This window comes from Lynx canadensis, chromosome E3 (genome assembly GCF_007474595.2).
Source record: "Lynx canadensis isolate LIC74 chromosome E3, mLynCan4.pri.v2, whole genome shotgun sequence".
In the NCBI taxonomy this organism is placed as follows: domain Eukaryota; kingdom Metazoa; phylum Chordata; class Mammalia; order Carnivora; family Felidae; genus Lynx; species Lynx canadensis.
The window spans coordinates 40,922-53,538 of record NC_044318.1 but is presented as its reverse complement, the minus strand read 5'-3'; the positions used below and the strand labels follow the sequence as shown (position 1 = coordinate 53,538).

At 43.3% G+C, this 12,617-nt stretch overlaps 1 long non-coding RNA gene across 1 annotated transcript; it reads left to right on the top strand.

Moving 5' to 3' along the window:
- Positions 1–2,645: 2,645 nt before the first annotated feature.
- LOC115504392 lies at positions 2,646–6,414 on the top strand. The gene is made up of 3 exons (XR_003965679.1): positions 2,646–3,011; positions 5,210–5,266; positions 6,356–6,414. It is a non-coding gene; the product is annotated as an uncharacterized LOC115504392 (long non-coding RNA).
- The last annotated feature ends 6,203 nt before the right edge of the window (positions 6,415–12,617 follow it).

Genomic DNA, 12,617 nt, shown 5'->3' with positions numbered 1-12,617 from the left:
ATAGTTTGTATATTCCTAGGAATTAGTCCATTTCTTCCAGATTGCCCATTTTATTGGTATATAATTGCTGATAATATTCTCTTATTCTTGTTTTTCTGCTGTGTTGGTTGTGATCTCTCCTCTTTCATTCTTGATTTTATTTATTTGGGTCCTTATTCTTTTTGATCCAACTGGCTGGTGGTTTACCAATTTTATTAATTATTTCAAAGAACCAGCTTCTGGTTACATTGATCTCTTGTGTTTGTGTGTGTGTGTGTGTGTGGGGGGGGGTTGTTGTTGTTTGTTTTTGTTTTTATTTTCAGTTTTTAAAGCATTGAGTTTTGCTGTAATCTTTATCATTTCTTGTCTTCTGCTGGGTTTGGTTTTTATTTGATGATCTTTTCCATTACTTTAAGGTATAAGCTTAGGTTGTGTACCTGAGACTTTTCTTCCCTCTTTAGGAAGGCCTGGATTGCTAAACTTCCTCTTATGACTACGTTTGCTGCATCCCAGAGGTTTTGGGCTGTGGTGTTATCATTTTTATTGGCTTACATGTACTTTTTAATTTTCCCTTTAACTTCTTGGTTCACCCATTCATTCTTTTTTTTTAATTTTAGTTTTTATTATTTACAATGTACATCCAAATTAGTTACTATATAGTTCAACAGTTATTTCATGAGTAGATTCCTTAGTGCCCCTTATCCATTTAGTCCATCCCCCCCACAACCCTTCCAGTAACCCACTGTTTGTTCTCCATATTTATGTGTGCGCTTCTTTTGTACACCTCCCTGTTTTTATATTATTTTTGTTTCCCTTCCATTGTATGTTCATCTGTTTTATCTCTTAAAGTCCTCCTATGAGTGAAGTCATATGATATTTGTCTTTCTCTGACTACTAATTTCACTTAGCATAATACCCTCTAGTTCCACCCATGTAGTTGCAAATGGCAAGATTTCATTCTTTTTTATTGCTGAGTAATACTCCATCTCTCTCTCTCTCTCTCTCTCACACACACACTACATTTTCTTTATCCATTCATCCATCAATGGACATTTGGGCTTTTTCCATACTTCGGCTATTGTTGATAGTGGTGCTATAATCATGGGGGTGCAAGTGTCCCTTCAAAACAGCACACCTGTATCCCTTAGATAAATGCCTAGTATTGCAATTGCTGTGTCGTAGGATAGTTCTCTTTTTAGCTTTTTGAGGAGCCTCCATCCTGTTTTCCAGAGTGGCTGCAGCAACTTGCATTCCACCATTCATTGTTCAGTAGGATGTTCTTTAGTCTACAAGTATTTGTTATCTTTCCAAATTTTTTCTTGTGGTTGATTTCAAGTTTCATAGCATTGGGGTCTGAAACTATGCATGGTATGATCTCTATCTTTTTGTACTTGTTGAGTACAAGTAAACATAAAATTATTTATGTTTGTTTATTTTAGAGAGAGAGAGACACAGCATGAGTGGGGAGGGGCAGAGAGAGAGGGAGACATAGAATCCGAAGCAGGCCTCAGACTCTGAGCTGTCAGCACAGAGTCCGACACAGGGCTCAAACTCACAAACCATGAGATGACGACCTGAGCTGAAGTCAGATGCTTAACTGACTGAGCCCCCCAGCCACCCACTTTAATGAAGTTTTAAATGACACCGTTCAAAGTACACTTGCTACTTTGCAAACTCAGAGAGAGAGAAAGAAATGTGAAGAAACAGGAAGTGGTAAGAGTTGGCTGCTGAGTTTTACCGTAATTTGGCTTTGGAGGCTTTTTTTCATTGGGTGAAGTGAGCACAGCATATTTGCCTGCCATTTACCACAGGAGACAGTGGGCCTCTGGGAGCCAAAACTCTTTCTTTTTTTTTTTTTTCAATATATGAAATTTATTGTCAAATTGGTTTCCATACAACACCCAGTGCTCATCCTAAAAGGTGCCCTCCTCAATACCCATCACCCACCCTCCCCTCCCTCCCACCCCCCATCAAAACTCTTTCTGACCAATGAGCTGGAATTTTACTAAGACCGCCAAGATGAGTTTTGCTATTTCAAGGACTAGGAGTTATCTTTTATTTTCACAACTAGGTAATTATCACATCATTCAACTCTACCCTCCAAGATATGTAGAAAATACCCAAATATAGTTGAGAGAGAAAGGGTTATAGCCAAAGTGTATGAACCTTTCCCTTTAAAAAAAATATGTTTAAATTATGCTTTATGATTTTTTTTTTAATTTTAATGAGGGGGCATGCAAGTGGGGGAGAGGGGCAGAGGGAAAGAGAGAGAATCTTAAGCAGGATTCACACTCAGTGTGGAGCCCAACACAGGTCTGGATCACATGATCCTACAATCGTGACCTGACACAAAATCAAGAATCTGATGCTCAACTGACTGAGCCACCCAGGTGCGCAATAGTCTCTTTCTCTCTGAATGCTGAATAGTAAATTTTCAACGTGAATGGGGGATAAACAGGCATACATACATACATACATACACCACTAAGAAAGCCATGAGTTGTTAGACATGACTATTTTCCATCATCTTTGTCTTCTAGTTATATTCATGCCTCTCGTGTTTGTTGATTGCAATGCACGATCTTGCTGTGTGAGGTACAAATTGTTGTGTGATCAGTTTTCCGTGAAAGTCTTTCCTCATATCTGTCTTAACCACAAGGTGCCAATGTTGAATTCGAGGATGTAGAGCTAAGAGCCTTGAGGTCCAATAACTGTCAACTAGAAGTTATATTTTCTGTTGGGGAGAAATCCCCATATGATGGCAATGACTTTGCATTGGTAAGGGAAAGAATACTTTCATGCCTTCATGGTTCTTGCCTTTTTTCTGTCTCACCAAAATCAAGACTCAGGTCACGTGCACGTTTATCAAGAAAACACCTTTTTTTCCCCCCAGAAAATAAAAACGCCCTGGAAGACAAGTGTGATGCATTGAGGTCTGTGAAAGCCACAAAGGAAGCAAAAGTCAAACAGCTGAAGGAGAAAGCACATAACCTGGAAGAATTCTATGAACAAAGAAAAGTGCCTACAAAAAAGTAAGATGGGGGCACTTGGGTGGCTCAGTCGGTTGAATGTCCAAATTCGGCTCAGGTCATGATCTCACAGTCCATGAGTTCAAGCCCCATGTCGGGCTCTGTGTTGACAGTTCAGAGCCTGGAGCTTGCTTTGGATTCTGTATCTTCCTCTGGCCCTACCCAGCTCACACTCTGTCTCTATCAAAAAATGAATAAACGTTAAAAAAATTTAGAAAAGTAAGATGTTCATGTGAGAACTGTCACAAGGACCGGATTGTATGGGAGAACATGGCAGCCAGTAGAGATAATTGTATTTCTTTTGGAACTGGGTCCAGAGTATTTTTGCCCAATGCATTCAGTAGAATTGGACCTTCCCTTCCTACCTTGCTTTCTGTAATGTAACCTGCATTTTCCTTTCTGTCCTAAGTGCTTGTCACACATTGTGTTATGTTTTGGGGGCAGAAGAGGGAAGGTACCATCATTAATAACTTTAATACCTGGATCCACTCTGGATCCACCTACACTGTCCTATAGGTTTCAATCGCATCACACTGTTTTGTCATCCAGCAATTAGGTCATTTTTGTCCAGGACCAGACATGGGTCAAAAATGTGTGGGGAAAAAATGAATTATCTTGCTGCAGAAACAGTGGAAGTTGCTTTCTGGAAAGTGGGTAGGGGTACCAGCAGTACTGGATCCCTGCATCCATTCTGCCAGTGAGATTGTTCACTGCAGGCCCAATCCCTAAGAAAGTCAAGTTGTTTCCTGCCCCCTGATTTTTCAAGTGTAACTCTTCTGAGTCTTGGCCAAAGCCCGCAGCTTCACTAGGGCTCATCTTTGCTGGCCGCCCTTGAACTACACTTGTTTACTTCTAAGTCTGTGCCCATAAAGTTTTTCAGCTTCTTTGCCGTTCAAATGTATGCCCCCCACATCAATAATGAGTCCTAGGGAGTTTGGGTCCAACTGCCAGCCTGGCTTTGTCCTGGGCTTCCTTCTCCGTCTTGGTCTTGTGTGTCTTCGTGGGGTTGTCAGATACTTGGTGCATTCAGTCACATGTTTCCTCCTTTGTACAGTATTTCCTTTTGTTCTCGGGAGTAGATGGGGGACTTTATGGTCCCTCACTCATGTTGGAAAGTGAAGTCTTCTCTTCCCTGGAGACTCACCTTTATGTTCGTCCTTCCCACAGCTGGGGTTAGGGCTTGCTCTGTCTCACTGGCATCTTGTTTTTGTTAACTCGTAAGCTCTTTCTGTGAGTGGGTACAGCACCCTGACCACCTCTCTATCTTCAACCCCTTACAACAGAGCCACTACATTACAACCACTCCAGCAAGCATTTGCCAAAGGACTGCCTGAGAGGCCAGAAGGAAATGCATGTGCCTTTTTCTGTCTAGTGCTTTTGTGTCATTTTCTAAGAGATTTTCAATTTTGCATGTGATTCTTGAGTACATCAAGTGTCAAGTTGAAATCATCTCAGTCAACACCACAAAGAAAATAGTCTGAGGGCAACACAGCAACCCAGCCTTGCCAAGCATTGCCTTTTGCTGCCTTCACTATCAATGGAATGAGTCTTGTTGAAGTAGATTTGGCTCCATGAAGTTGAGAGTTTTCCACCTGAAATCTCTTTCCTGGAAGTAAACCCAGACTGTGTGACTGTTCATATCAGGTTGTACGTCAGGAGATGATGTTGTTTTAAGATTGGCCTTTTGAAGGTGGAGGCAGGCATTGCAGTCCTGAACTCTAGCAATGTCTGGGAGTGAGCTGCAAGGTTAGTGAAACCATATTCTGGAAGGTCGTCTTTCAGGTGATTGCCTGTGTCATGGTACAACTTTTGGACTGAGAGTCAGGGCTCCCCATGGAGGTGTAAGACTAGTGATGATCCCCTGCTTCATCCTAATGGGTACAGTTGGTCAGATATGGTTTTTCACTCACTGATGAAATGAGTCTTCACCATATCAAACAAAAGACCAACTCTGGGAAGGCACAAAGTACAATGTTATTTGATGACTTTATGATAAAGGAGAGGAAACAAGAGAACTAGAAAGACAGTTCCAATAGTAGAGACGTGGCAGCAGACAGAAGTTGAATTTTCTTGAACTTAAATGGAGTGTTCACTTCATTTCTCTGATTGGGTTGTCAGTCTGTGCATTTATGGGAGAAGTGGGGGAAGGGATATTTGCATAGGCCTTCAAGAATGCTGGGAGGTAAAAAGGGGGAACTTAGGAAGCTGAAAATGACACTGTGAACTGGCGGCAAAGAAGAATCAGCTGGCAGCTGCAGGTAAAATTTGAAAATAGCTACAGAAGGGGCACCTGGGTGGCTCAGTCGTTTAAGCGTCCAACTTCAGCTCAGGTCATAATTTCACAGTCCGGGAGTTCGAGCCCCGTGTCAGGCTCTGTGCTGACAGGTCAGAGCCTGGAGCCTGTTTCAGATTCTGTTACATCTTTCTCTGTCCCTCCCCCGCTCATGCATGTGCTCACTCTCTCTCTCTGTCTCAAAAATAAACATTAGGAAAAAAAGAAAATAGCTACAGAAGAAATAAACAAGTACAAGTGAGTTCAGCTAGTAATTACCAGCAGCTCATGAAACCGATGTTATTTTTTGGTTTTTAATCTTTTTGCAATGTTTAAAGTCAACATATGCATAGAGTATTAACAGATAAAAAAGGTAAGTTTTAGAAAGAATAAAACAATTAAGTTTCTAAACATTTGCAGATCTCAAGTAGTGACCAGACTGTGTGGAAACTTTGTCCATGCTAACATTCCTCGGGGGTGGTGTCAATTGTCATAATCTGTAGGAAAGCAGTGTGTCTTACAATGAATCATACCCATCAACGTGGTAGTGCCATTTCATGGCCCTCGTCTTTGCAACCCTGGGAAACATGGTGAGGATATAAGTTATAGAAGAATAGATCTTTATGATAAAAGACACTTGTCACATGATGAGTTAGAGAAAGATTGAAATTGGGAAGGAATTCTATGAACTCTGAACCCTACAGGCATGGAATAATGAGTAAGGAAAGGATGTAACAATAGCTTTGATCCTACTGTACATTGATAATCATGTGCAAAGTGTTTCATGTGTAAGAATAAATTGTATCAGGGGACAGATATGAGGTTTTTGGGAACGTGGGCAGCTTATGAGCCAAAGCATAAGAGACTCTTAAAAACTGAGAACAAACTGAGGGTTGATGGGGGGTGGGAGGGAGGGGAGGGTGGGTGATGGGTATTGAGGAGGGCACCTTATGGGATGAGCACTGGGTGTTGTATGGAAACCAATTTGTCAATAAATTTCATATATATAAAAAAAATAAAATAAAATCATACCCAATATTGGGCCTTATCTGACAAGAGCAATTGTAACTCACAGGCAACAAATTGAACAAACATGGCAACAGCTGCAGCAGGCAGAGCTCACCTTTAGATACCAGGTAACCTGAGTTCTGCCTGACATACTGAACCCTTAGCACCTCATGCGGGTGAGTGTAGTGGCCCTTGGAATCCCTAACCATGGGCTTTTCATTGTTGGCTTTTTCAGCTTGCAGTTCATGAGAAGAATGCTCAGGACAACTAGGCAAGTGTTTTCTTGTTTCCTCCTCTTTCTTTGGTGCACAGTCTGGCACCACCTTCTGACTGAAGGTGGAGGTGTTTTTTCTCCCCCAGATCAAGACTCAGATCTGGGACAGAGAGATGGCGGAGCAGAGCAGGGAGGTCGCTTACTTGAAATACAGGTGTGGTCATTTGACTTGCGTTTTTATGGGTGTTTCCAGGGATGACGCCTGCACTGTTAGTTGTCTAGTAGATGACGTGGTGTTGCAACTCTTATAGAAGTCCATTATTTTTCTGTATCCAAGACTGGACGGGATGGAAGCAAAGAGGCTGCCTGAGGGATGCACGAGGCAGAAACCAATGGCTGTAAGACCAGAGACGCAGTACCCTCCGAGGAGAGGTAAGAGGCACGTTGTGATGTGCCACAATCTAACTTCTGCTGTGCAGCTTGTTCCTGTGGATGATCATTGTGTGGTCTGGAAAGAATCACAAGCACTAAGGACGGCAGGTGGTCTGAAGGGGTGACAGAAGGGTGTTCTCCTCTGGTGCCGCAGTGAGGCACTTGTCCCTGAGACTGGTGGAGCTCATGCCCCTCCTCTGACGATAACCCTCCCACCTCCTCTAGCACCCCCCTGTCTGAAGAGCCTGGAAAGGATGGCGGGACATGGGCGTCATCCTTTTTCCCACCCGGACTCAATGTGAAGACTTTAGTTTATTTGAGGAGAAGGTCATTTATTCACTAGTTTTAACGGTCTTTATTTTTGTTTGTTTTTGGGAACTATAGTCCTACATCCCTCAATTCATGTTCCATAAAGCTTAGCTTAGTCCTCTGATGGTATCAGTGCAACTCTGCAGCTTCACTGCTAACTTCTCACAGTTTTCCTTTTCTCTATAGTGTACAATTGGTCTTTAGTTATATACTAACTGCTCTCATGTGGAAGGCAGCTTGTAGATAAGCTGAGAGATTGAACAATTTGCCTGAAGTCTGAAGAAATGCACTCTTCTTGAGGACTCATTGAGGATATACACCAAACCAGTATTCTCAATGTTATTCTTTTTTAAAAGTTTATTTATTTTGAGAGAGGCAGAGACAGAATGCCAAGCAGGTTCCACACTGTCAGTGAGGAACCCAATGCTGGGCTTGAATTCACAAGCTGTGAGATCATGACCTGAGCCAAAATTAAGAGTCGGATGCTGAATCCAAGCATCCTCATATTAATTCTTTATCTGTAATGAAATCGTGATTTCCCATGATGTATACTGAGAAAACTGTTTTAGTGATGAATTCTAAGTTGCTAGTTGTGCCTGACCTGTCCAGTTATGTGATTAATTATAAAACAACATGAACTAGGGCACCATGAGGTCTTTATCAAGGTGAGGGGATGGTTCTCTCCCTTATCCTTGGGGGTCACCTGAGGCACGTGGGATACCCTCTGCCTCTGGTCAGGGACCTGACTGTAGGGAAAAGTTTAAGATATTTGAAGAATGAGTTGAGGGATTGTTTTCATTATGCCCAGTCCTCTGAAAGCAGAATAAACCTCTGTCCCTTCTAGGGTCTTTAGTAGAGCGAGAAACTGCTGAAACCTCTGTGAGTTACAGCGACTCTGGCTGTACCAAGAATGCAGACAAGGACAAGGTAAATGCCGGGGCCATTCTCAGTTGTAACTCTTTTGGGAAACCCTCATCTTTATGTACAGCACGCTCTCCTGGCCTTGTCTTGTTTTTCGTGTTGTGTGATATGTCTATTTCTTCTTTGTTTTCGAAACGCATACTCATAACCCAGGAGCCATCAGGCTTCTCAATTTTTAGTCTGTCAGCTTTCTGTGGTAAGTTTAGAAGCCAAAAAGCGCTTAGAGACTGAGTACCTTAAGGTTTTTCCGTGAGTTTCAAGAAATAACGAGAGAAGGATGGCTGCACACTCCAAACAGAAGTCTCCTGGCCTGGGTGACCCCTTCCAGACCTCACCTCTGTGGGAAGAGTGTGGGTGCTGTGTCTTTCTTTCTTGATTCTGGCTAGGAGATGAACCTGTTAGAAATGACCTCATGACTCCAACTTTATATTTTGTGCCCTGTGCCATTTAAAGTGGTCCTAGATAAAGCCAGTGTCATCACTCATCACCTTCCTGTCTTTGTTGGTAAATGACTTGCCTGGAATCCTTCCAGCTATACCTTAGGTAGAAATAGTTTGAACACTGTGTCCTTCAATTTTGTTTCTAGGAGCAGTTTTTGGTTGTGTCCCCAGTCACTGTTAGAGCTGATACAGTCTCATGACACATACCAGGAGTTTTATACCAAAACACTTGGATGAAATCTGTTATGTGAATTTCTCCCTCTTTTTTTCCATTGCACATAATTACTCTGTGTCCTGTAGTATGCTTAAAGTCAGAATTCCCTATAAATTAAGATGAACACATCTGAGCTTTGTAGACATTCACCACAAGTAACTTGTTCTTCACAGAAGACTCTCATTCCCCTGCAAGATTCCAGGCATCCTCCACTCCCCAGAGGTCTCCGAGGCCTTTGACAACACTTCAAGAGGGAAGACTCCTTTCTCAGGGAGAGGAGCAGAGGAGGCACAGAGAGGGTCCGACTGCAGAACGTTTTGCCAGGAATGGCTGTGATTCCATGAGCAGAATATGAGCCGTGTATTCCCACTCATTTTTTTTTTTGTGTGTTCTTAATATACCAAAAGCAGAGCATCTGGAGTCGCTGTAGAGGAGGGATGCAGGGTGAACCTGGACATCGATGGCTGCCTGTCTGGAGAATGCTACTTCATTAATCTGTAATTACTTCTGTTAACCCTTTAGGACAGGACCCTTGCCATTTTCTTCCACAGACATGGGCAGTGATGTGTGGTGGCAGTAGGTTAACCTCTTGCATCTACTACCCCAAGCTGTAGGTCGTATCCAGTGGCAGGGACAGAGTTTTCAGGTACTGATGCTACTCTCTTGGATCCTGGTGGCAGAGAAGGTGGCAGGTGCTGACACATTCTTCTCTGGGTTACAGCTGCTTTTGGTATTGGTTCTCTTGTCTGGCATATGGATGTAGCTGTCACTTCTGTTCTGCAGGGCAGTCTGGATCCTGGGGACCTCCTCCGTTAACTGGACGATTCTGCATGCCCTACCCTGGAGACGCCCCGCCCCCATGGACTATTAGGCACGTCCACCTCCTGCAACACTTGGTAAAATGATGTGAGCACTAGGAGTTGACTTGTAAAACACACTCACCTTATTTTTGTTGCTGTTAGGTCTTGGGCCAAGGTGCAGAGGCGGTACCACAGACCATTGTGATGCAAGCGGAATGTGTCTGCTTCCGTTACCACATTCCTCAAGTTGCTCAGGATCTCATCTTTGTCCTTTCCCCCACCATGGGTTGGTACAGGTGTCTCTTGTGGAGAAGGAATGGGGCTGTATGCAGAAAATCAGACATAGCGTTTCAGCAGAAATGCCCTGCACATAGTCCACGTGCTGGCATCTGTGAGGCATGAGGCACAACGTAATATATGTCCAAGTAGTTGTGCCCCCAGCCATCCATAGTTGTTCGATGAGTGATGAATACATCTGAATCAGGGCTTTTAGGAGTCTTCATCACGTTATAAGGGATGGTTCTTCAAGTTCTTGGGGGTCACTGGAGGCATGTGGGACACCCTGTGCATGTAATTTGGGATCTCACTGGGGCAAAGAGTTTAAGTTGTTGGAAGTATGAGGGGAGGGTCTTTTGTTTTTGATCTCCAAACAGTGGATTCAAATCAGAATAAACCTCCATCCTTTCCAGGATTTTTTGCAGGTCAAGAAGTAGGTGTCACAACCAAGAGTGACATCGACACTGGCTCTGCCAAAACTGCAGAGAAGCACAAAGTAAATGCTGTGGCCATTTTCAGTTCTATGTCTTTACGGACAGCCACATCTTTCTGTACAGGACACTCTCCTGCCATTGTCTCTGGTTTGTGTGAAGTATGGTCTGTCTGCTGTTTTTGTTTTTTTCCCAAATGCAAAACCTTTACCGCCGAGGCTATGGGCTTCCCTGTTTTCCAGCTGGCATCTGTTTGTGGTAACTTGAGCAGCTAAGCGTGCCTAAAGGTGGGGGCCATAGGGCTTTTCCAATGTGTTCCCAGAATAAATCAAGGAGGATGACACCACATTCCACTTGGAAGTCTCCTACATTGCCTCCTTCTTTGTGGATCTCCTCAATGTGGAATCATTGCTCTTGCTGTTTCTTCCTCTCCTGTTTCCTTCTATTGAGGGTTTTAACATGGTCAGAAAAATCTGTGGGTATCCTTACAATTTCAAAATGCGAACTGCCTTCACTCCAACTTATATTTTTGTATGTGTCATTTAGAATGGTCTTAGACAAAGTAAACTTCATACCCATCAGCATTTGGGTAAACATGCTGTCCAGAATCCCCTCAGGTGTGCCCTGGGCACAAATACTCTGAACTATAAGAGGTGGCATATTTGTCATAGAAAACATGCACTGGAACTTAAGTTCTGAAGAGAAAACATCCAAAATTACCTCTGTGGCAAGCCCCCACGGTGTCCTTCACTTGTGTTAACATGGGCACGTTCTCTCGTGTCCTGTGTCACAGATACAGCTAAAACATGGAAACTTACACCAGACATCAAAGTGCATTTGTGTTAATTTTGTCTTTTAGAATTTCAGCTCATTTTTCCAGAGAACAAAATTACCCTGCAAAATGTACTGTACTTAAGCTGAGAAGTACCTCTGAATTCCAATAAATTAGCTGAAACTAACTAACATGTATAGGCCAACTAACATGTATAGGCTACCTGTTTCTCTAAGAGCATGCTTTCCCAGGTCCTCTACAGGCCCTCAGGATCCCCATCTCCCCATATGTCTCTGTGCCCATGGATAGCACTTCCAGAGAGGAGGAGACCCCATTGTTAGGACAGTAGTTTGGGCACAGGCAGGGGCTTAGAGGCAGAACTTTGAGCCACGAGGGCTATGATTCCATGTGTGGACACTGGCATTGTCATTCCTTCTCATTCTGTAGTTCTTCACATACACAATAAACAGCCTCTGTGGTGGAGGGGATGAAGGGTAGAGTGTGATCCTGGACATAGTTGCCTTCCTATTTGGAATATGCTACTTTGTTAATTTAGTATTCAGCCTATAAATCTTCTAGGAAAAGGGCCCTTGCTGTTTCTACGTTTTCAAACACGTGGGGACACTAGTTTACCCCAATCACATCCTCTTCCCACCCCAAAGCTGTAAGTGGAACCCAAAGTATGGGTAGAGATTTTGGCACTGATGCTGCCCTCTTGGAACCTGGTTGTGGGGAAGCTAGTAGGATATGAGCACTGCTGCTTTGGGTTTCTGCTTTTTGCTGGTGTTGGTGCTCTGTTCTGTCCTATGAACATACCTCTCATTTCTTTTCCGCAGGCTATTTTGTATGCAAGAGTCCTGGTCCTTTCCCAGGATTGCCTTGCAGGCTGTACCCCGTGGACCACCCTTCACCACCAGTCATGGGCTATAGGCCACATCCTCCTCCTCCACCTACTCTATTTGTTAAGATGGCCTGAACTGGATGAGTGGCTGGTAAAGTATATTCATCTTCTTCATGATTGACTTTGTGGCAATGATGTAGAGATGGTTGTGAGTCTTGGCAATCCAAATACAATCTGCCTGAGGACACTGTAACATATCTCAAGTTTCTCAGGACATACATACAATGGGCAGTGTCATGTCCCTGTAATACAGTGAGCTATATGTTTCTCTTGTCAAATGAAAGAGGATTTTTTACACAAAAGCAGACATATCAGCAGTACTGGTGCATATGTTGGAGACACAATGTATTGGGTTCTCTAACTTTTAGAGCATCAGGTGTCCTGTGTGAAAGAGGGACATTCATTAAATGATTCAGACCTTGTAATCACCAAAATGGAAACACCAGTGAAGGATCCAGGGCAAAAATGGGGGAACCTTGAATCATACAGGAATAGAAGGGAAGTTGAGCACAGTAAGCAGAGTTTGAGGAGGTGCAGAGGGGAGGGTGTTGGGTTCAGTGAGATGCAGTTGGAGGTCATTCCTGGCCACAGCCTGAGCAGGGAGTGTGAGGTCCATATG